Source organism: Dermacentor albipictus, chromosome 4 (genome assembly GCF_038994185.2).
Source record: "Dermacentor albipictus isolate Rhodes 1998 colony chromosome 4, USDA_Dalb.pri_finalv2, whole genome shotgun sequence".
Classification (NCBI taxonomy): domain Eukaryota; kingdom Metazoa; phylum Arthropoda; class Arachnida; order Ixodida; family Ixodidae; genus Dermacentor; species Dermacentor albipictus.
This window is the reverse complement of record NC_091824.1, coordinates 145032582-145057687: the sequence shown is the minus strand read 5'-3', so window position 1 is coordinate 145057687 and position 25106 is coordinate 145032582.

Sequence of the window (25106 nt, the reverse complement as noted above, 5' to 3'; positions counted from 1 at the left end):
AATTGGGGGGATATCCCCCGAAACGTGGTCCAGGCCCTTCGATATTCATGGCGGATTTATTGCAGCGCCTAGTCGAACGTTCCGTCCTTCTTTCTCTCCGTGGATTTCTTTTTTCTTTTTGCCATCTTTAGATGTGTGGGTGCATGTACCGTATTTTCGCACATATAACGCAGCCCGCAGCCTTGAAAAGTCCGACCACTAACTCGTGTCCCATTGCACGATACGAAAACGTTTCGAGTTTTGATGCTGGGATTACAACTACTGATTCTTGGGCTAGTTGGTATGTTTTACTCATAATGGCAAAGCCTTTAGCGACAATTCCAAAATACACGGGCGTGACAGAGACATAGGACAGCGCGGTCCTGTGTCCCTGTCACGACCCTGTCTTTTTGAATTGTTGCTAAAGGCTTTGCCATTGTGAGATTACAACTACGCCCATTATTTGCACGCTGAGAAAATAAAGAGTGGCAGAACGAGGATTTTATTCGTTGTTGACCAGTTTTAACGAATGATGTAGATAATATGGATGAACTTCCAATTATGTTGTTCCCAGCTATACACTTTCATTCATTGCAGCAGTCAAAACACGTGCTGTGGATTCTTTTCAGCTATAGCTTGATATATTGCAGTTGTCTTCTCTAAGATGCGTCCTGTAATTTTCTCGTCATTTTGTTGCCGAAAATGACTGTAATACTTGGGCGACTTGAGCAGGTACGTTTTATTATTAGTTTTAAAATTTCATGTCGACTTTATTTACTTCTTGAATGTTTTCTGCGGCAGTTTACCTCATAAAGTCAAGTTATAGGCATGCAGGTAAATGTAATCAAAAGTCGTGACGTTTAGCAGATGGTAGCGCCATTGTTCGAAAAAGAAAAATAAGAAGGCTAGGAATCTTGAACTTCGAAACTTCGGCGTAGCTGCATCGCCCAACAAATCGGCCGCCCGATTTTCGGTTCATGGTTTAATGAAAAAAAAACACGAAAAGAGGCAGACCTAAGTGCGGGTTGATACGGTGTATGTCCAGTCTCCCGCAGAAATCCTTCTCTTCTATTCTTTTTCCCTCCTTCACTCTTTCGCAACTGCCCGGCTCAACCTCTCTCTCACGGACGAATTGTGCCCGCCTAGATCGATAGCCAAAGTGGACTCGATTTAGCGTGAGCGCGGCTAGGCCTTCGAGGACAGCACAATTGCGCAGAGTGGTCTTCCAAATGCACGCACACACTTTCCAGCATTGACGTACATCTTGGAAGCGGTAGTAGAACAAAAATAAAAAGGAATTGTGGCAACTACATCTCACAATTGGGTAGTCCGTTCAAATGTAACCTACTTGCACACGCGCGAACGTACAAATAAATATGTATGCGCGAGCCTCAAAAGACTCACGTCCTAACGCGTTGTTCTCGGAGAGTGCGTTAAACCTGTCATCGCAGATGCGAGACGAGCGAGCTGGTCTTCTCCGAGGGAGGGTCTGTGTATACATAGCACTCGCACACGTTTAACTCTGATAGCTTGCTTTGAATGGATGAGCGCCGTTAAAAGACTGCTTACAGCCCTCCGGTTTGCGTTTATTTATACACAAACCCACACTACCCATTTCCAGAATACGCTATGGCTGATGTTTTGCTTTCTCTCTCTCTCTCTCTCTTTTCAGTGACTCTGATGTGTCCGTTATATGGGTCCTCACTATGAGATACTTGTGCCTATAGACTTTTCGTTGTTGTCTCATTTACGAGGGTCCCGGCCGCGGGCTGCTGACGCGTCGAAAGAATGGATGGGGTAAATTTATATAATGGACTCGCTATCGTCGTCATAACAGGACAGAGTTGACGCCGTAATTTGAGTGCGCAAATAACGGTGCCTCGGAGGAAAAAAGTATGTAAGAAAGGTCGAATCCGTAAGAGTAACTGAGAAGGACGGCGCAGACCTACACCATTCATCTCGAGCCGCCGTGATGCCAAATGTGTCAGAATGCTGTGACGTATATAAGAAACGTGGCCGGCATCTTGAGCAACCCCATTATAAGTAATGGTCGTGTTCTGTCGCCACGTGGTGCGACATTGTGCCTCTGAAATGAAACGCGAGAGATGCCCCAAAAGGAATCGCTGCGCGCTCGTTGTAAAATGCGCCGGGGTCTTGCGGTGAAGCAAAGGGAACCGATATTGATATTAATGCGGCGTCCAGATATATGACGGTGTTTATTAAATTAATTTGCAGCTGGATGCAAAACCGCTAGCTCTGTAATGTGAACAACCTGCCAGGGTTGCGCCAGTGAGAGCTACGAAAGTAGTGCGCAGTTAGAAGGGCGCACGAGGAAAAAAATAAGCGTCATGGAAACGTGGCTGATCGGGTAAAAGGAATCCCTATACGAGGCCCATTTGACTACAATCGCGAACAACGCTTCGGAGATCGCGAATGTACCGAGATGATGCATTGATCGATTAAGGGGATTGAACTTTATCAACAGCTGACAAAGTTGGTCGCGTTCCTGGCGGGTGGCCTCCTCAGTCCAGGAATCCATGTGACCTAGGTCACATGGATTAGGTCAACATGGACCTGGTCACATGGTCACATCACATGGTCACATGGACCTAGGTCAACGCAGGCGACCAGCTGGTCGCCTGCGTTGCCCTCTTCACCAGTTGACGCTGATCATCACTGTTGAGGATCGTGAGCTGGGTTTCCCGCTGTTCATGTGGGGGGGGGGGGGGGGATAAGGGGGATATTTTTTTTACTGATATGATATAAGGAGATGTTGACACATAATTTAAGGCGCCGGCTACTCCTTACCTCTTGAATGGTTCCATCATACAACATACAGGGTTCAAGATTACGTATCAAATAACCTTTTCACACAAGCACCAGGACTTGTCACGCAACGTTTTCACAGGGAGACTACGACATAAGAAACACATGGTACATACAATATACACGGTAAATGTATCTACAGTTATATAGAAAAATGTCTCAAAAGTACAAACGATACTGTCGCCTAATAACACAGACGCGGGTCAGCGGGTGGTACATACTTCGTGCAAATGCATTATCACCTATAGTCTGCTGTTTCGGTCTCATATCCATACCATGTGATCCAGGTTATTTGGCGTGCGACGGAATTTGCAGTCGTATTCGTAAAGTGTGGGCGAAATGATATTTTATTTTGTGGCGTGTGGTAAAGTGCTGGTTTGTAGTTGCCTCTAAGTTACAGTGTCCCCTTTAGAGAACTTCGGGTGAGGTAGATTCTTCTCCCCAGTTAGTGGCGTGCGATTATGTCTGAGAAAGAAATTTGTTTTCAGCACTGGCATACAACTTCAGATGGATTGATACAGTATACATGCAGCGCATTTTTGGATGCACTGGGATGGGCGCGGAATTCAAGAGTTCTCTTATGTCGTGCTTGTTAAGTACATGTTAAAGAACCTGAGGTGGGGGTCAAGGTGAATCAGAAGTTTTCAGCTACGGCGTCTGTTACAGCCTGCGTATTACTTTGAGACGGTGAAAAATACGATTTAACTTAATTAAAATGGTTCAATTCAAGTGACATTAATGTGTTTGTACCTTGCAGAACGTCGAGCACAGAGATTACGTTCGCGCAGAATTTTCTTCGTATAATTCCGCATCTTTAGCGCCAATGCTAAGGCCAGGCTTGCCGTTATAGTTACGGCACGAGCAGTGATACTTCCTGGCGCTTTCAGAGTGATCCTAAATCCAGCGCCAGCTAATCTGTGCAAATCATTCTGACAAGCTTGCGTGCCAGAGAAAGGTGGAATGCAGCACCATCATGTTGCTGTTGCAGTTATCGGCGTGACTATACGATGAGCTTGCCACTGAAGCTATATTGTAGAGCCGGGCTAAGCATCAAGGCTACAGATAAATTACACAAGTTTCACAACACACTGCCAAGAGTTACTATAAACAACTTGGATATCTTACAGCATAGTTCTGTGGAATATCTTGAAAATGAGGCATCGACCCAAATGTAGCAAATTGCTACAAAGGAAACCCATACGGCCTCCCCGAAAGAAAAAAGTCTCGACGTTGAAGAAGAATTCGTCCTGGTCCGGGACTCGAACCCGGGACCACCACCTTTCCGGGGCAGCCGCTCTATCAACTGAGCTAACCAGGCGGCTAGCAGATGGCAGGGCGAAGTCAAACCTATCAACTCGAAGCAAAGGCAAGAGTATGACGTAATAGTTCTGCGAAAACCCACAGGGTGGAGAGAAGTAATTAATAAAGGGAAAATTAGATATCCACTTTTGCCTTTGCTCGAGTCGTTGATAAATTCTCATTCGCCCTGCCATCTGCTAGCCGCCTGGTTAGCTCAGATGATAGAGCGGCTGCCCCAGAAAGGCGGTGGTCCCGGGTTCGAGTCCCGGACCAGGACGAATTCTTCTTCAACTTCGAGACTTTTTTCTTTCGGGGAGGCCGTATGGGTTTCCTTTGTAGCAATTTACTACGTGTGGGTGGATGTCTCATTTTCCCTTTATTATTGTTGTCTTAATATTGTTACGGAACCCCGCTCGCTACTGTAGCGCCTAAGGCCAAGCAACTTCTCGTCTTCAAGATTTCTTTTGTTGTTTTCCTCTAATGTGAGTAGAGTTAACGTATGGCCTTGTTGGTGAGACATACTTTAGATTGTTTAAGTGAATTCGCACTGAGCACGAGCAAGTGGGCACACACAAGTGATAAAGTGTGTGTGTGTGTGTGTGTGTGTGTGCGTGTGTGTGTGTGTGTGTGTGTGTGTGCGTGTGCGTGTGCGTGCGTGTGTGTGTGTGTGTGTGTGTGTGTGTGTGTGTGTGTGTGTGTGTGTGTGTGTGTGTGTGTGTGTGTGTGTGTGTGTGTGTGTGTGTGTGTGTGTGTGTGTGTGTGTGTGTGAAGCGAATGGAGAGAGGGAGCATGCAAACAGAGTGCAGCAGCAATCCTGGGGGTTAACGCCTCTGCCTTACCTGGGTCTCCATCACACGGTCAACGAGAGGTGACGGTGCCAACAACGCTGTTAGCGAGGGACGTTGAGAAACATCTTAACCCCCATCCGGGATAACCTTCACATGAGTAATCTGTTTATCCCTTTGTCAAACGCCGCAGCTTTAACCACGTCTAATGCCGAAACGACGCCACACGGGTTTTAAGGATACGCGCAGCCTGGCCCGCGCGTATGCCACCGTACTTCACCAACGAGATGTCAAGTAGAAAATAATATAACTAGCCCGGCCGACCCGGCTAGTCCTATACATAACTGCCAACTGGCGTCTCGGCCAACCGTGGTCGTCAGGAAACGGGTTTCCCCTCCGGAACCAAGTCGCTGCAGCGGTGAATAATTCATCCCACGCGTATCGTTTAGCGCAGGTGCGTACGCCCGTACACATTCAACCAAGGCGGACCAGCCGCGCAAACAGCGCGGCGGTCGTAATTAATTCAGGGCATAAACCGCGGTCGTTAAGGAACCATTCAGCTTCTGCAAGGTCCCATAACTTACGTGTTTGGTCTGTACGATCTCGGGCTGGTTCCGCCTTGGTGCTGCCGTGTTTGCACGCTGGTGTCTGTCGTCTCGCCTGGCGGCAGCGGCGACCTCAGCCGCACGGCGCTCTGTCAGCTGTCGCTAATGCCGGGCGAGCGGCCTACGTATACTGTGTTCGCGAGCCGTGGTAATGGCTTCGCTCATCTGCTTGTCATTTCGCCTCGCAGGGCGCGTACTTGACGCGGGCGACACTTCGTGTTCGATTTCCTGCCTTCACAACTCCCGCCTTCCGCTTTCCACGCCTTCCCGTGTTGTTTTTCTTATTGTTTTCATATCGATCCTCCACACCATAGGGTCTTTTGGTGTTGCCTTTAAAGCTCATGTTGACAAGTTTTTTGCAATGTCCTCAATGCTGTTTGTAACACATTTAGTCGTCGTCGTCTTGTCCATCATCATCACCGTCGTCGTTGTCCGTCGTTGTCATTGTTGTTGCTGCTGTTTCCTACTCTTTCTGTGTTCTTTGATCCTTTGCACTCCATTTTATGCTTAGCCTGAGGTTTCACGCTGTTTTTGTCGTCCGGCGTCCTGCATTCATGAGAGGCTGCATTCAAGCGGCAAACTGATAACAGAGAAAATATTTCTTCTTCTCGTCTTGTTTTATTTTATTTATTTATTTAGTACCTGCATCGCCTTAGAAGGCATTACAGCAGGGGGGTATATACATATCTACATCAGTTGACACTCATTTCAACACACAAAGCGCGGTAAAACGTTTCATTACATTGTATACCAACAATATTTGACGGGAGAGCATTCCACTCCCTCGTGGCCCTGTAAAAAAATTCATAACGCAAGGTGTCACCCTTAAAAGGAAATTCATGGAGTTTCAAGGCATGGTCTCTTCTACGGGAAATGTACGATGGTAATTTAATATATTTGTTCCTGTCGATGCCTATTTTAGAATAGTAAATACTGTGAAAAAATTTGAGTCTGAGGCACTTTCTTCTATCCTTTAGATCTTGCCAATTAAGTCTGCGCTTGCCTTCGGTAATACTGAAGTCTTTGTCGTAACTACCAAGAACGAATCGAACCGCCCTATTCTGAATTTTTTCCAGTGAATCGACTAACTGACACGTATAAGGATCCCAGCAAATGCAAGCGTACTCAAGTACCGAACGTACGTGAGTAAAATACAGCTGTTCTTTCAATTTACTAGGTAATTGGCCAAAATTTCGACGGAGGAAGCCCAACTTTCGTGCCGCCTTCTTTCTTAACTCCTGTACATGCCTGTTCCACCTTAAATCCGAGGTAAACCAAACTCCCAAGTATTTACATTCCGTAACCCTGCTTAAAGTAACGCTATTTAATTTGTACTCGTATGTCTTGTGTGAATGTTTCCTTGTAAAGGTGATGTTTAAACATTTTGAAACGTTAAGCGACATTTCCCATTTCGCACACCAAGTTGAAAGTTTGTCTAAATCACTCTGAAGTGCATAAAAATCGGAATCACTATCAATAACCCTATATACTACGCAGTCGTCTGCAAACATCCTGAAAGATGACATAATACCACTAGTGATATCATTTATATATAATAAAAACAAGAGGGGCCCCAACACAGAGCCTTGGGGTACTCCAGAGGTCACTGCAGCAAGATCAGAGGAGATGCCATTGAGAACCACAGACTGTTGTCTATGTGAAAGATATTCAGATATCCATGCAATTACCTTTTTGTGCAACTTGTATGCGTGTAATTTGCTAATAAGTAGGTCGTGAGCAACAACGTCAAATGCTTTTCGAAAATCTAGAAAGATGCAATCAATTATCTGCCTTTCGTCTATTGCTTGAGCCAAATCCTGGATTGGCTCAATCCTGGAGACCTGGATTGGGAAGAATTGGGGATAAATGTTAATGGAGAATACCTTAGTAACTTGCGATTCGCTGATGATATTGCCTTGCTTAGTAACTCAGGGGACCAATTGCAATGTATGCTCACTGACCTGGAGAGGCAAAGCAGAAGAGTGGGTCTAAAAATTAATCTGCAGAAAACTAAAGTAATGCTTAACAGTCTCGGGAGAGAACAGCAATTTACAATAGGCAGCGAGGCACTGGAAGTCGTAAGGGAATACATCTACTTAGGGCAGGTAGTGACGGCGGATCCGGATCATGAGACGGAAATAATCAGAAGAATAAGAATGGGCTGGGGTGCGTTTGGCAGGCATTCCCAAATCATGAACAGCAGGTTGCCATTATCCCTCAAGAGAAAAGTATATAATAGCTGTGTCTTACCAGTACTCACCTACGGGGCAGAAACCTGGAGGCTTACGAAAAGGGTTCTACTCAAATTGAGGACGGCACAACGAGCTATGGAAAGAAGAATGATAGGTGTAACGTTAAGGGATAAGAAAAGAGCAGATTGGGTGAGGGAACAAACGCGAGTTAATGACATCTTAGTTGAAATCAAGAAAAAGAAATGGGCATGGGCAGGACATGTAATGAGGAGGGAAGATAACCGATGGTCATTAAGGGTTACGGACTGGATCCCAAGGGAAGGGAAGCGTAGCAGGGGGCGGCAGAAAGTTAGGTGGGCGGATGAGATTAAGAAGTTTGCAGGCACGGCATGGCCACAATTAGTACATGACCGGGGTTCTTGGAGAAGCATGGGAGAGGCCTTTGCCCTGCAGTGGGCGCAACCAGGCTGATGATGATGATGATGATGATGATGAGCCAAATCGTGAGTGAACTCAACAAGCTGCGTAGTACAAGAAAAACCCTGCCGAAATCCATGTTGGTTTGCACTTAATAGATTATTTTTATCTAGATGTGACATAATACAACTATATATAACGTGTTCCATTAGTTTACATGTAATACTAGTCAAAGACACCGGTCTGTAGTTCTCAATGCAGTTTTTGGGCCCACTTTTGTGTACAGGCACGACATTTGCCATTTTCCAGTCGGTAGGTACGGCACCCATGTCTAAACATTTTTGGAAAAGACGGCGGAAATACATGCACAACGATTCACAACAACTACTAAGCATTGCTGCTGCTATATTGTCTGGTCCATTCGCCTTTCTGGGAGAAACATTTTCTAAGAGCTTGCGTACACCTTCCAAAGCAAACTCAACTTCGGGCATTTCTTCATTGCATAGCGGAAAATCGAGACTTACAACCCGAAACTGGCGATTACTAAACACAGAAGAATGCTGTAGGCGGATCTGTTATGAAAGGCGGATCTACAGCATTCTGTGTTCCCGCGAGTGACATGATGGTTATGACTTTCATAGATGTAATCATAATAACTAACCGACGACCAGTGGTCATGTAGAGATTTATGACGGTCACTAAATATTCACCGCAATTAATATGGCTTCTCTGATTGTACCTGGATGGCCCAGCTTCGCATTCAGATGTTGTTTCTGTTTGTTAAGCAATGCGAGCACAGAAAAATTACTCAGTGAAGGGCAGGCTATCCAATAAACGTCAAAAATCAACCCAGATGATTAAGAAATGTGGCGAAATGCAAACAAGCAATAAGCAAGAAGGAAACAAAAGCAACAACAGTGAACAAAGAGTGAAAAAAAAAGGATCAAAGGGATCATCACATAGGGCAACAACTTATAGTCTCACAATGAATGCCTGTGCATATAAACATCCTCACTTTCGTCGATTCAAGCGCAGCCTGCCCCAGCCCCGATTACAAGCGCGTTGGTACAGTAGTTGCGTGCAAGGCTGTAAGTTCGTACACGGAAAACAAAACAGAAGATTCTGTAACATCGTATACGCGCAAAGTGCCGGAGAAGGTGCCTACGCACGCTTCTACCTACGATACGCCCCTGAGTCCGTCTCTCAAGGTGTTCTGGGCTGCCCGACATGACTACGTCCTCTCGTCAACAGTATGCGAGAGTGTGGCCGTTAAGTGTGGAGTGCGGCCATTAAGGAAAGTAAAGTATTGCCGTGTTCAGCAACGTGTGCTGTCGTACAGCAAGCCCGTTCCTCAGTTGTTCGAGTAAGGAGTTGTGTTGTAGAAGTGGACACAAACTTCTTCACGCCTTCTTGACGAAATGCTCCGACTGGGATTAATTATAACGTTGCCGGCATGTCTTGCACGGCTAGATCCGCCTACAGCATACAACAGCCTCATCATCTTCATCACCATCATCCTTATGCGATGCCCCCCAACGTTTTCGTCACCGGGTGGAGACTCGGCGTTAAGAAAAGCAATATTAGACTCCCTGTTGGACTTAGACTTTACAACCTATTGTGACGGCGATTCCCTTCACCTTATTCTCCCATTTCCCCTACCTCTTCCCAACCACATCGCAGTGTTGCAAAGACTGGTGGACCTAACTAAAACAAATGAAACCCTTACAACCACCGATACAAGTCAATGAAAGTAGACGGAAAACAGCAGAAAGAATTTATACAAGTTCCCGCGAGTGAGCATGCTGAGAGTTGGGGGAGAGAGGGAGATTGAGAGAGACAGCTAGAAAGACAGAGAGGGAGAAGGCAGGAAGGAAAAGCAAGGAGCTAGGTTAACCAGAATGAGTCCAGTTTGCAACCCTACACGTGGGGAAGGGGATCGGGGAGTGAGAGAGAGATATACACTTTCACATGCACTATGTTAGGTGCAGGATGTCTACAGTCGGGCACTCAAGTTTGTTGCGTTCAGGTAGAGAATAAGCGCTCGAATGGCTTTCTGGGCTAATGAAATGAAGCCATCAGGGGACGTATTCTGGGACGATCACGTTCAGCGATACCATCGCCTTCGCGTGACGTAGTGCTCAACCAGCCAATCAGCGCGTACCTGATAGTATTGGCGAAAGTGGTCGCCCCATAATATGTCATCAGGGGCGCTATAACGTAAAGCTATTCCAAACATTTCTATTCCAATTCTGCAATCGGCCCTCCGTAATTGGTCGAAAACTTTTTTGGACCACCCCAACTTCGCCTGTCTGTAACGCGACGTCACGAAAACCGCTATAGCTCCCAATCTGACATGATGTGTACACACTGATTATGCATGATTCAACCGAACAAAAGGAAAATAATTATTTCTGATTCGACGCCTTTTCGACATTAACACTCTGCTATTGGTCAAAATGTTTCAGGCTGCACCCACTTCACCTGTCTTTCACTCGACGTCACCAAACCGCGACAACTCATTGCGTCAAAGTGACGTGTACGCGTTAAAGGTGCATTAATATGCCGAACAAAGCTGGATTTTTTTTCTGAATAGCCGGAGACCCGCCTCTTTCCGAAAGGAATAGAAGAGGGCTGCTGCAGGCCGCTCAGTCACTGGCTACTCGCACCTGCCGGATAGCATGGGCTTATTTACTTATAACAAAACTTTCAGCGTGGCCGTATAACTTCATCAAGCCCTTTCGGTACGCATACTACAAGCCTGCGAAGTCTTCGTTGCTGAGGTCCCATCCAAGGCCTCTCCAATTGAGCGTGCTCGTCCCCTCTTGTCAGACAATTAGATAAGAAAAAACGCTCAATGTAGGCAATGTTATTCGTTTTGAAAGCAAACAAAAGTGACCTCATATAAACGAGGAGAGTGTTTGATTGGGCTGTTCAGGCAACGCTGCGGGTTACCGCCCGATGCTTGCGTCGGTGGTTACGTAAATTTGATGTCAGGAAATTGGAATAAAAACATATTTGAATAGTTTTTCATTATAGGGCCCCACATGATCGCCATTCAGAGAGACTGTAAACGTCTCAGTTTACAAGAAACGACTCTAAGTATCGACGGATAACACGTTGTGCTTGTTTTGGATCGAATCCTGGAGGGAGACAAACTGAGTTTATTACCATCAGTGCTATATAGTTCTTCCAGGAAAATATGATGTGGGAAACCAATCCAAACGTGATGATACTAGCCAGAAATGACGCGAAATCTGGAGAAAGTACCCTTAAAAGCTGTTGGTGAAATAACAATCACGAAGAAATTGATGATGGTTTTCATATCGGTAACCAGCGAAACCACGTGCAGCTGATAGCGGTATTTTAAGCGTTTTATTATTTACGTGTGGCGGAAACCTAGTTGAAGCTTATGAGAAGCCCTGGTCGGATGAGGAAAAGCTTTTCGTATGCAACTATAGAAAGAGCACGAATATCATGCATGGGAGATCAAAACACTGTTTCAAGAAATATCATGCTCGTAGAAAGATACACTTTAAGCTTTCGCCAGCATAAGTAAACCGCTTGGAAGTGAACTTGCTAACATCTTGCTCAAAAGCGCAGCGTCGTGGTCACGCTGTCACATCGACATGTTCGACTTCCTTACTAGCTCAACATAACCGTGGCTTGTCTCGTATCGGCCGTCAGATTGAGCTTTCCGTCCTGGTTGTCTTTCGCTGTACGTAGCTAAATACATGGAACAGCCAGGTGACAGGGCATAACTCATTGCCATTAAGAAACTACAGCGATGCTCAGTGGTCACGCAACGGCATCGGGCGTGTATCCGACACGGCGGACAGGCTCAATTTCTTTGCGTCGTGTTCTCATACAGCGACCTTTGGCCCGGCTATGTATGTAGATGTAGTATGTAGGCGGTGGGATGGAGCAGGGGTGTGACGCGGCGAGTTGTATATTTATCTCCCTCGCAGAGATATATGCGGCGTTCCATGGAAGCGGGTCATCATGCCGACAACTCTGGAACCACAGTGCGCGTATGAAGCGAGAAAACGAAAGAGACGAACACTCCAGTATAGTGCGCCGCTTTTGCTTCATTTTGTCCAGGCTGAGATGCGCGCGCCGCGTCTAGACCTAGCGTGCTCTGTCGCTTTTCCTTTTCTTTGCGTCTCTTTTCGCAACGGGTCGACGGCACTTTTGAATGCATGCATGCAGCAGCAGCAGCAGCAGCAGACGCAACAGCTGAGAACGAATGCGACGACGACGACAGCTAGCACGCTCTCTTTTCAAAAGCCCATGCGGTGCCACGGCGCGGGTTCACAAAGCGCGTATATTAGATTTTGGTAGCACAAATCATCCGGGCCTCCCAGCTGCCCCGTTACCGGTCGCCGCGATAGGCATAATACGTTCTGGCGACGCGTTTCTTGGAAGCTGTCAAGTTTATCACACGCTCGGTTTTATATTATGCCGCTTTCACCTTCTCCTCCTCCTTCTCAATCCTCTCTCTCTTTCTCGCTTTTCTTTATTTCTTCTCATCAACCCCAACGCAGGACCGCCAGCGCTTTAAGCAAACAATGACGGGCATTTGTCTTCCGACCGGGCGTCGCAAAAAGAGCTCTCCTAGCTCTTTATTCTTCTATCGCCTATTGTGCGGGTTGCGAATATTCATAACAAAGGCTGTTTATACGCCAGCGCTAAACTTCGCCAGCTGACGGAAGGAACGAACTTGATAAAGTTGCGCGCGGGTCACGAATCGCGTACAGCCCATGTACGGCCCATTTAAAAGCGTTCAAGCTCAATCAAAGAATGAAGCAAAAAGACATCGCTTGTAAAGTCAACTATATTCTTAGAGACCATTTAGTTAATGTATCACACTTACGACGATGTCTTTCCTTTTACGCATAGTCGGGGGTTTTTCGAGGGACGAGGGAGCTGAAGCAGTGCGGATATACGCGTACCAGCCCGGCGTACCAAGCCGCATAGGAGAGAAGCATGAGAAACGCTTATCTAAAGATCCAAGGGCTGTGACATTCCTGCAGCTTATTTTGAGGTGGCGCGCTCGATTCCCTCCCGTGTCCGTCCGTCCGTCCGTCCGTCCATGCGCTCTCATCATTGTGAGCACATGGGATGGAGCATGCAGGCTCAAATGTCTTATGCAGTCCGTGCAAATGTCAGGACGGGCAGTTGGTCAACTGTAACCATACCGCGTCTTTACCATGAAAATGCGGTATTAAAGCCGTTCGTGGTGAATGACATAGCGGAAGCGAGGGTTGGCATTTAAGGTTGCAGCATGCACTCGATATGGCGCGAGCTTCAATTATCTAAGGACGCACTGAAAAGGGCTTGGCAACACGAACCAATCAAAGGTTGCGGCCACTGAGAATTTCTGAAGCCAGTCCTTGCGCGCCGTGGTGAGACCTGCCGCCGGTGTATAGCCACGCTAAGGTATCCGTGGGTTGTGGGCTCTCGTCACCCATCCGCGCGATCGCATATGCACAAAGGCGTATGTTGGCACCCACTGACGCTTGCCAGTAGTTGGGCTTAAAGCATTGCTGGGCTTAACTGGCATCTGGTCTCCATTTCTGAGAACGCATGCTGAACTTTTCCATTCGAAACTGTGGACCAGTTCGCGCTTGCCTTGTTTGATCGGCGGTGGTGGTCGCGTTCATTTGCCCTGTGGTGTGTGGAACTCTTTCCTGACAGCGCATTCAAAGACAGGCAAGTGCTCGAATTGTTTTCCAGTTGAACTCAATGCCAGGACCAGCAACTATCCTATGCAGCCAATAAAGAGGAGAAAATGTGTTTGTACTCAAAAGTGCCGATAGCGCAAGTTTTCTCCGGCGGCTATTCACTGCTTCGCAAACGAGGTTCGTTTCGCGTACATAGAACCCACCGCCCTGCTGTAAAGTCCCTTCACCTCCAAATGTTTCGACAGCGCACCGTCCTTCTTAGCAAATAAACGGCCAGCCTCGTCTGCCAGCGGCCTCGAGCAAACACCAGTGCCAGAATGTTTTATCTGAATTTGTTTTTGCCTTCATTCGCCTATTATTGGATCAAAGATACGCACAAGAGGGCATGCCCCTATTATTTCTGCAGTCCTCATTTTCTTTCACTTTCTTGTAACGTCACGCAGTAGATGCTAGCCTCTGGGACGTGGGCGAATCAAGATCTGGATTTGTTCCTGCATCGAAGAAAACCGGCAGGGTGAGTGTCTGCTTACCATGACTGCAAGTTTCCTGTTGTCAGCAAGTTTCCGGTCTCGTTCGTTTGAGTCACACAGCAAGCTTCACTTGTTTGAGAACGGTCTAAGAAAGCAGCTAGGGGCATCGTACTGCAGTAAAAAGTGAGGAAAATTAATAAAGAAGTGACATAGAACAAAAATTGACTCAGTGGAAATACTGCTTGCCTAGCCACTTCTGTTACGCGAAGCTGCAGGGCGCAGCACAGTGTATTAACGCTTAGTTTCCCTTCAGAGGGAGGTATGATACAGATCGTTACTGCGTTCCTACCAGAACCACAGCCGCGGTATTCGGCCCTTACTCAAAGTTTTCGCTATAGAAAAGTTGAGAAACGATGTGGACACTAACAGCATTTCATATTTTAGAGTGTAATGCTACTGACAAGAAGAATCTTAGTGTCGTTGCCTTGCACTGAAAACGAATACAATAGTGAAGCCAAGGAATGTTTCATGGTTTGCTTGCGCCTTGCCCGTGCCTTTCTTTCCCCAACTTCAGTGCCTCTTCGTGTTATTGTAACCATAGCAATAAATCGAGCACCCTTCGGTTCCACTCATTCGTCTCGCTCAATTCGGAGCCCAAAATAACATGAAAAGTTTGCGTCGGTTGCGTATAACCATGTGTTTGTGTGTGCAGATTCTGGCAATCATTTGTTCGAATGGACCCGTGTTAACGTTGTGGCTACACCTAAAATTGCATTCTAGTGAGTAATATTCTGCAGTAATTAGATTGAATAAAAAAGAAGTAGCATCAAGTATATTATCCTTGTCCATAACTTCACCAGAGCATAAATATAAGAAAATGCAAAATAAAGAAGTGGAAGACGTTTGAAGCAACGTGTCAGTGCGTGAATATAGCAGGAAATGTGTGCTAGTTGGTGTATACGGTGATCTTGTAACGCAACAACCACGGCAGGATTCACCATATAAGTACGACTGAGTGCAAGCTTCCCAACTGTTTATTTTCATTCAGAAACCCAAATAGAGCACCGTTACAGTTAAAATAAACTGTTGAAAGTTCGCGTCTTTGTCTGGTTTGTCATTTCTTGGTGGTCGGTTGTGTTCAGCACATTAGTGTTGTTAACACATTAGTGTGTTCAGCACATTCTTCTGTACGTGTGGCCTTGTAGACACATTAGAAGGCGCCAAGTGGCAATATATTGAGGGCTCACTCGAGCATGGTTAGCTGCGAGCTATCATTTGTAATGCAAGTTAGTTTTGTGGCCATGCATTGAAGCATGCAAGCGTAGAAAGCGGAGACTTCCGCTTAACTACGTCGGCTTCGCGTTGCCTCTTAACTGTAGATCATATCCGCACGCCAGCTCCTTTGCACTGCGAGCAAGGTATAAAGCCTTGGCCTGCCGCGATATATATTCGTTACCTGCAATGCAAAGCCAACGGACCGTGCTACCAATCCTCAGAGACAAACAGCGTTCTGTCCTTTTCAAGCGAGGTGCAAAGTTTCCAGATTAACTTTCTTTTTACATTTTGCAGCGAAACTGGTAGCCTCTAGTTAGTCGGGATTTTTTGTGACGCGCTCACCCAAAAAAACGGCAGTTGGAAAAGGTGTTTGCGTTTGAGTTTGATGTGTAACAGAATTATGTTTTCTCGTATATTCGAATACAATCTGATGCTATCATGTCTGTATAGGTTGTGTGAAAGTCGAACTTTACGAATTTTCTGACGTATTTTACTTTGAGAAATTCAATTAGTTCAATAACACACTTGCGTTAGACGGAGGACCTACAAGAACGAATATGTATGCGGTGCTAACAGTACGCCACCTATAGCGGCCGCAGCCACTCAGACAGACTTGGAACGGCGTCTGGAGAAGGCATAGAGTTTCTCACTATAACACCTTGAGGGAAGTCTGGCGCCACCGTCTATGGAAGTTTCCTAAGGGGCGCTGCGCCACGGTTTATGTGTCAGCGAGGCTTGTACTGGCTGGTGTTAGAAGAGGCTTCGTCTCAAACGAGGATAGGGCTACACAAATAACGCGTCCTTATAGTAAAATGTTCATAAAATGTTTCCATTCACGCATATTACATTTTCCAGTGAAGTTTACTTACCTACAATCCATAACCAAGCGAAAAAAAGCAAGAACAGACGAGAAACAGTTCCAAAGCGAGGGCGAATCGTGTCTGTCCCCCAACTTTAACGGCCCGCTGATACTTTTTATGGTTCATAAAATTTTAATGCAATAACAAGTTCTCATAGTTACAGAAAACATGTTTTTGTGTAATAATAATGTTAAAACAGCTTTTTGCGTGCTGTTTTAGTAGAAAATGCGTCATGGTGACAGACGGAATGGTGCTTGCGAGGCGCGTCTTCAAGGTGTCCTGCAGCTCTCCGAGAACGATGCCAATCCGAAGTCACAATATGCCGGCATTCCCATGCATACCACAGCGCAGCAGCATCAAATATACTTAATATAGTGAGAAACTCTATGACAGAAGGGCTTTGTTTTTCAGTTCCAGCGTGGCAGATTTTTTTTTTTTTTCTCGTATATCCGAATAACAATCCGAAGCTGCCATGTCTGCAGCTTGTGTGTAGGTCGTACTTTCCGCATTTTCTGCCGCAATTTACTTTAAAACAACACTTTAGTGCAATAAGGCACTTGTGCTTGGTGGATAGCCTAGAAGAGTAAGCATGTGTGCTGCCTTTTCCGCACACATGCGTGAGTGCGCGACGTACGTCGCTCGTGGTGGTGCTACCTGTGTGACGTCGTTTAACGTCAATTGGGGTGGTGGTACTTGTGCAACGTCAGCACCAGCTTTCCTATGCATCCATTTTCACAGGGTAGAATGGCTGTGTTTTTTTTTTTTTAATTATGCTATACGAGAAATTTCTCCTTCGCCGTGCCTAATACTCGCACTAATGCTGTCATTGTACATTGCGCAAGGCAACATGTTGAAAGTTTCTCACTTTCCTCAAGTGAGTGCTGATACTAGCACAGGAAGTCGCATTCGACGAATGTATACTGCCCACTATGCGAGTATAAAGCGCTTGCCCTTGGTCCGCTTTATGGCAATTAGATGACTGATCTTTAGATGACGGGCGATTAGATGACAGGTCGTCTACGATGTGCATAGCCACAAAAACGCTGTTCCGTTTCTAAAGATACACCAGATTATACGACTGCTTGTATTAAAATGAGCGAAGAATGATTCTTTGCGTGCGCGTGCTTGCATACTGGTAACTTATCTCCTTCTTATAATATTTTAGTTTCGTTTCCCCTCCCGCAGTGCAGGGTAAACAACCGGGCTCAGCCTAGGTAACCTCTCGGGCAATCCTTTACCACTTTATATATATATGTACATATATTGCCTACTTTTCAAGCGTAAATAACTTGAGCGATCCTACAAGGTAAACAGCCCAAGTATTTAAATTCAACAGTTTCGACCGGTATAGCGATCACCATCAGGGTTTACAAGAGAATGGCGATGTAAACCCTCATGAAGATCGGTCTACCGGTCGAAACTGTTGAAGAGAGAGAGAGAGAGGGCTCTTTATTGGAAAAACAGAATTTTGCCGGTGCGTTTATAACTGCTGGCATGCTACTTTGTATAGGGAAGTGGAATGGGATTAAAAGATTCCACAGGAGAGCGGGAGAAAAAGAGAATAAAAATAAATATGAAATGCCCGAGTGGACCTGATACTATTATTTACAGGTGACCTGGCGGGTAAACTTAGGCTTTTGTACAAAACTGTTGAAATTAAATACTTGTTCTGTTTACCTTGTAGCATCCCTCAAGTTTACATATATATATAGGAAGCACTTACTAGCAATAGCCATCGTAACTGCAGCGTTTTTCTTCTTCCATTCGTATTACATTATTACATTCATATATTTTGCACGGGTTTTGTAAACGCGTATCCTATGGAATGGAACTACATTTAAGAAACTATGCAACGGCTATATAGAAGTGCCTCCTACACGATATTGCTTTCTTCTTCATTTCATGGTTGTTGTGTCTGTACAGGTCACAGTCGTGTTTGAGATAAATTCCCGCGTCAGTGCATTGGATCTAGAGGCACGCTTTGTTCATTCTCTCCGTTACTTTTTTTCCGTGTATTTATCGTGTTTGATACTTGTAACGTGCACAGCACAATTTGAAAAAAAAATGAACCAAAGAAAACATTCCACACAGCCGTAATTAACTCAAGGTGTCGCTTACGACTGGGGCTCTTTGCCTGCAGGACAAATCCGCTGACAGGGGCCGAGATCGGCGGACCAATGAACCAAAGGCGCATTGAAGGAAAGTTGAATCGAAATGGGGAATACTCACCAGTCGCTAACCATGGCAGCTGAAGAAGGGTGACAAGGCCTGGCACCTTAACCAAGGAGTCACCGAAACAGGTAAGCTGTTCATTTAAATTATGGTCCACAATTTCCTACAGAGACATGTCTTGCTGGGAGCTATTTAATGCACAAAGCGATCTCACGAGGAATTACTCTGGCCTTGGTGGTGATGCTGAGACCATCGCGAGGTAAGACTCTGCCCTTGCAAGTCTATAATTTCGAGTAGATAACCATGCTCTTCTTTACCCGTTCGAAAACACCATAATATATCATAATATACCGACCCATTCGAGTCGTAGCCAGCTTGAATGTGCATTCTTGCTCTTTCCAGTACATTCATTTGTGTACACATTTTGAACGCACGTCCACAAAAATGCATGCGCATGAGATATGGAGCATGGAATGCGTAAGGGTAGTGCGTATTATGTAATATGCAATGTACTACCCTATATACATAACTATAAGTGTCCCCAATTATTTCCCCCGCTTATACCCATACCCCCTTCCCCCAGTGCAGGGTAACAAACAGTAAAGGCAGGGGCCTTCCCTGTCCTATCTATCTATCTATCTATCTATCTATCTATCTATCTATCTATCTATCTATCTATCTATCTATCTATCTATCTATCTATCTATCTATCTATCTATCTATCTATCTATCTATCTATCTATCTATCTATCCCCACTTACGGCTTGTGGTGTACGTATGACTTCGAGAAAAAGAAATCCAGCACTGACGCGCTTTGACAGCGTATTCTTTTAGTTCGTGGGCTGTGAATAATTATTAACGGGCTGTTTCAGAAACTTTCCTAGGAAACCCGTAATTATAAACACTCAGGCTTTCAATTATATCTTCACATACTTTCGGTTCACTGACACAGAGGAAAGAGATATATAGAAAAAGAAAACGCAAACCTTATAAGCGACTGTTTGCGCTCTCGTTGTGGACTTACACTTTGCCATTGGTGATTACCTGACAGCCGCCTACCTCAAAAACGTCCTTAGACACTCAGTGCAGCTTACAATCATGTCAACTCAGCCTCACCTGAACTCGCTCACTTCCAGTCACAATGATCAGATCTCATTCGCACTCACACTCGCATCCACCACCCAATCACCAGAACTGCCGCGTCCTCTTGCCCATAATTAAGAGTCACTCACATACAACGAATTTGTTTCCTCTTTCCAAACGCGCACTCGAGTCAACAGGTGCTCAGCAGCACGCGCCCCTATTCAAATCACTATAGAGAGTTGGAAGCAGTGTGTAAGTGAATGACTGAGCCGCACTAAACAGTGGCTGTGTCGCCTCCTGGGTAGGGGAATTACGCCGGGGCGCTGCCAACCAGCATAGCCTGGCGCACATTTGCGCGTTCACAAAGCTCAAAGTTCATCAAACACGCTCAATTTGACAGATGGTGCCTGCTGTAAATATCCGATTCCACTGTTCACCGGCAGCAGCGCATATAGGCCGACCTGCACAGATAGATGCTGGACTGAGCGACTGTGTTTGATTAGGCGACGCCGCATGTAGTAACTTATTATACACACAGGTAGGCTCTCCGTCATCACCGTGAAGCACGCTGGTCCACGGCAAAACGCAAGGACAACGCATAGCGACGCAATACAAAAATAAAGGCGTCCTTAACATCCGTACAGGTGCACACCGCATTTTCTCTGGAAGGGTCAGCATACAGGCACGCACGTATTTCTTGCACATAAGACAACCGAGGTCCAGGCTGATTAACCTTGCTACATTCCCTTAATTTAATTGGCGTGTGCGCCTGCGTGTGTGTATCAGCGCGTACGTGTGTCGCCAACTCAACGACACAAAATGACCTCTTCGACGGGACAGACTTCGCGAGTTAGACTCTTCGTGTCAAATGATTTCGACTCAGGAGTGTTTTTATTTTCATCGTTATTTTTCGTTTCTCTGCCTTCGCTCTGATCATTTTTTACCCTCCCACTTTCTCTGTACGGATTGAAATGCCACGCTCCATAGTCGTAACGGATCGAGGCAAGGAACGGAGACTCCTTGGCACAGCGAGACTATTGCCTGCTGAGTTCCCGTGTCCACAGTCCACCTCGCTTCTCAGCAGCCGTATCGCCGATTCCTGTCACGCACTTCCAGAATTCCCTCCACGCCGCCTGATTTACGAGCAGGGAAGAGATGGATGGAAACACTTATATAAACGCGGCCCGATACAGCACTTTATTGCGGCTCTCTCTTTTTGAGGCCTACTTACGGTGGCGTAGCGTATATATAAGGGCGTATCGTGTGACCTACACCCCTAAAACACTGCCGAGTTATGACTCCTCTCGGCGGTCGCACTCCTGCTTTCATGCCTGCTGCATTCTCCTCGATCTCTCTCTCTCTCTCGCCCTCCTCCTCTTCCTCCTTCAACCGCCTCCGCACGTTCTGACGGAGATCGTGGAGCACCTTGCAGAATGAACTGCGTTCCGGAGTCCTGCTGTGTGGATTTTCGTGAGCTTAAACTTGCTGTATTTTCAGGAGGTAAACCTGTGTTACTGCTAGATGGCCCTTGCGTTTGCGACCCGTGGACTCAGCGGAAAGCCTGGGAGATAGGTTAGCGAGGGTGGGGCAACTACCGCGTGTTACCATGTGTAATTCGGCCTCTTCATTTTCTCTGGTCATTCTTTTTCGTTTCTTTCTTTTTTTTTTTGCTGAATGTGCACCCTAAAATAAACGAGTGTAGTGAAGATCACTAATCCTTGCGCCAACATGTTCGAAATAGATGTCCTGTCTTGTGCGAAATAAAAGAAAAATGTTATATGTGGTAATGACCCGCAACTTGACCCCCACTGATCGGTCCTTTATTTATCATAAGTTGCACTCAAAGATGCTGATATCAATGTAAACTGGAGATGGTGGCGACATCAGATGTCTATAGCATGTTCTTGAATATTAATAAGGACTGTGTAAGTCAGCCCTTACAAACCATGAAACGCTGTTAGAAGCGGTCAGTTGCATTAACAGCAACATTTATGCAAGGTCACCACGTCTAGGCTGCCTTTGTGAACCGCGACAATGAGTTTCGCATTCTTTATTTTTTGCCGTTTCCTTGCCGTGCCTTCTTACCGCTTCGAGTTGAAGCGGCGGTGGATATAAAATAGGCTGATGATGATGATGACGTTGTTGTTGTCTTGGCCGACGTTCACGTGTCATTGGCTTATACGCCGCAGTGTGCGGTAATTGCGTCGACCAGGAGTAGGAGAAAGTTACCAGGTTGCGTTCACTGCAGGAAAGGGGGAGGAACAGGCTGCGCCCGCCACATTCCCGCCTCTCCTCCGAGGCCCCGCTGAGTCCACAAAGCGACGAGGGGAGCCAGTCGCCGTCGTTCTCGGACGCGGGTCACGTAAGGCAGTGGGCGGACGCGTAATCATTGCGTCAAACGCGCCGATAAATGGGCCGTCGCTCTAGCTTCCCCGTCGGATGTCGTTCGTTCTCCACTACCGATGTCGCGCGAATGTCCGTTCCTCTGAAAGCATTTCGCTCTTCGTCGCGTCTTTCTCGAGTACTCTGTCTACTCTCCTCGTGCGCACACTGGACTGGGCCAAATGAGGGAACGCGAGATGCGCCATCTATAAACAATCGGGCTTTCACCATAAAATAACAAGTATCTAGACGGCGCCGGAGTAAAGTGCAAACAACAGGAGGCGGGCCTGCCTCTAGTCACCAGCCATCGTCATGACATACGGACCCGCCGTGGTGGCTGCCGCCTGCCGAAGAGAGTGGCATGCAAAATCGCCCATCTACAGCGTGCTTTTGGCCAACGGTAAAGAGCCCCAGGTGGTCAAATTTATTCCGGAGCCCCTGCGGTACTTTAAGGCGAATGCGTAAATCAGTCTACAGTCGGTGGCATCACGTGTTTATCATTGCTGTCTGGGACGAAGTGTATCCCGTTAGAAGAGTGCGAAGTGAAATTCTGACTAAACCCTATGCTACTACAATGTGTGACACAAGCAAAAAGGAAGAGAGAAGGGGGTACTTATAAGGCAAATGCAAGGAGGTCAACCGGGTTGGCTACCCTCCACTGGGAAAGAGGGAAAAGGGGAGGAGGCGCATTGTGCGGGCACACACATAGCGCAAGCATTCATCGTTCAGTCTGTCACAAGCGTTCGTATAAGCTGGTGGACCTCAGAAAGCACAGCGGCGCTTTCGTGGTCTTGCACACCGCAGACGCACGAGGCCATGGTCACAGGAACAAAGCTGCCGGCGCGGCACACGGAGAAGCTGAAAGAACTTCGATTCCGCTTTCCAGAACGGACGCTGCGCGGCACCTTATAGCATTATTGCCCCTAGTATTACGTTGGAGAAATGGAATTCACCGGTGTTCACTAAACCGGTGCCAACACGAAATGGACCCATTTTTGAAACTAAAGCTCTTTACTTTATGGTCTCAGAATAGGTGTTGCTTTAAGAACGCCTATTTATTCGCAATGGGAATGGCTGACAGTGCCAATTGTTATACTCGTGGCACAAAATATGCTCTAAAGGATCCTGTTGTCTGATTAACCTACATACGAAGATTAGATGTGTGCCCTTTGGACTGATTTAGGGAAACTAGACGACAAGTCATTTCCAAATACCGAAATTGCAAGCTATGTACTTATTTTTGAAGCAGCATCCGCGCTTCTGTTTCAGGGATGCCTTATTATAAACTCCTAGCATGTTACCGGACGCAAAAACAAAAACCTCGAACATTCTTTTTTTTCTGAACTTAGTCGTTAAATTATGAGTTTCCTACTGTCTCATTTCACCATAATTGATTGACTGGTTTATTTCTTATGGCAATAGAAATTCTCCAAACGTCTTTCGGTGACCTTTTCGCACCTATAAATTGTCAGCAGCAAATGTCAGACTTAGGGATGGCGTAAAGCTAAGTAAAGTTATAACGACAATTAAGCGCTGAAAAGCATCGAATATGCATTAGCGGCTTATTTAGAGGTACAGTCTTAGAACACATCCACTTAAATGAAATGTCAGAATTGAGAAATTAAAAGCATTTAAAATAATTATGCATTGGCATGTTCACATTGTTCAAGAGTGGGACTAAAGATACCGATAACCATGCCATCTTATCGCTAAGTGACTCTTCAAATAGGTAAAAAATAACGGAAGGAGGAACTTTTATTGACAAAGTCGGTACCAGTATATAGTTGAAACATTAAGCTACTAACTTCTAGAAAAGAAACTGAAAGCCTTGAGACAGTTCTTCGCTCATGTGGATCACTCTGCCGCACAAGTACTTAGTTCCTACGACAAAAATTAACACACGTAAAAAAAGAACGGTTCGTTTAAAGAGCGTTCCTTTTTTGCACTGTTGTTTTGTATGTGTGATATTTTAGTTGTTTGCATGGTTACCTTGAGTGTTTCTTTCTAATGTGGCTTGGTCATGATACTGTAGGCGGTGGCATTGATCCATTGAGAGTTTCTTTGTAAGCTAGTGGTGCATTCACTTATGTGCGATAACGTTTTGTATGTGCTTTAACTTTCCTACGAAACTACGTGCAAGAGTATTGTAAACGATCTATGTGGCTGTATCACCTGTTCAGGGCCGAGGAGTAGCCAGCGCCCTATTTGGACGCGAACATCTCCTTCTTTCATATGAATAAAATGAATAGAAAAAAAAACGACTACGACCGATTCCCTTTTAATGTGCGCAGCCTGCTTGCACGTCGGTGCCCTCAGTTAAATGTCACGAATTTATTTACTTTTTTTTTTCCTTTAGTCCGTTGCATTGAAGCGGCGCATTAAGCGGCTTGCCAGTTTGGTGTCCGCGCTTCTGCTTGCGTGTCACGACATCGCGTCCCCTGTGAACACGATTTGTCGGCGCCTCTTTTCCTGCGGACGTCGCCTTCCGGTACGTACTTCGATTAAGTTTTTTTGTTTTAGTTTTGTTGATCGCTATCCTGCTGTAGACAACGCCATCCGGTGCTTACTTTTTCTTTCTTTTTTTTTGAGGCCATAAAATAGAATTTAAGTGGTGCAGCCGCTGATATGTTTCAAGAGAGCGCTACTGCTCGACTACACGAGCGAATTAGGCAATGATAACAAGCACATGATTCCGGATACCTTACATGTTTATGCTCGCGTCCCAAACTGCTTTCATTCGGTTGTACAGCAGCACCAAATCAGAGATGCGGAGTTCATCTACCTTTCCGTCTTTTAAATTCGCAGTGTTTGTTAATACAAGCCTGTGGGAAAAGCAAGAAAGAAGATACTGAAATGAATAGATTTTTGTATGTTTTATTGACATTTAGACATATCCTCGGCTCCCAGGCTCCTAATTTTACGACGCAGGCCGGGACTGTAAAATCCTATTTATAGCATCGGAGTGTTCGGCTAACAATTCGCGCTTGTTTCCTGACAACGACGTGAAGGGATTAAATGCGTTAGGTTAAGTGGAAGTGCTCGGCCCACCTCATAGACGCAGTGCGAATGCAGGCCGTATA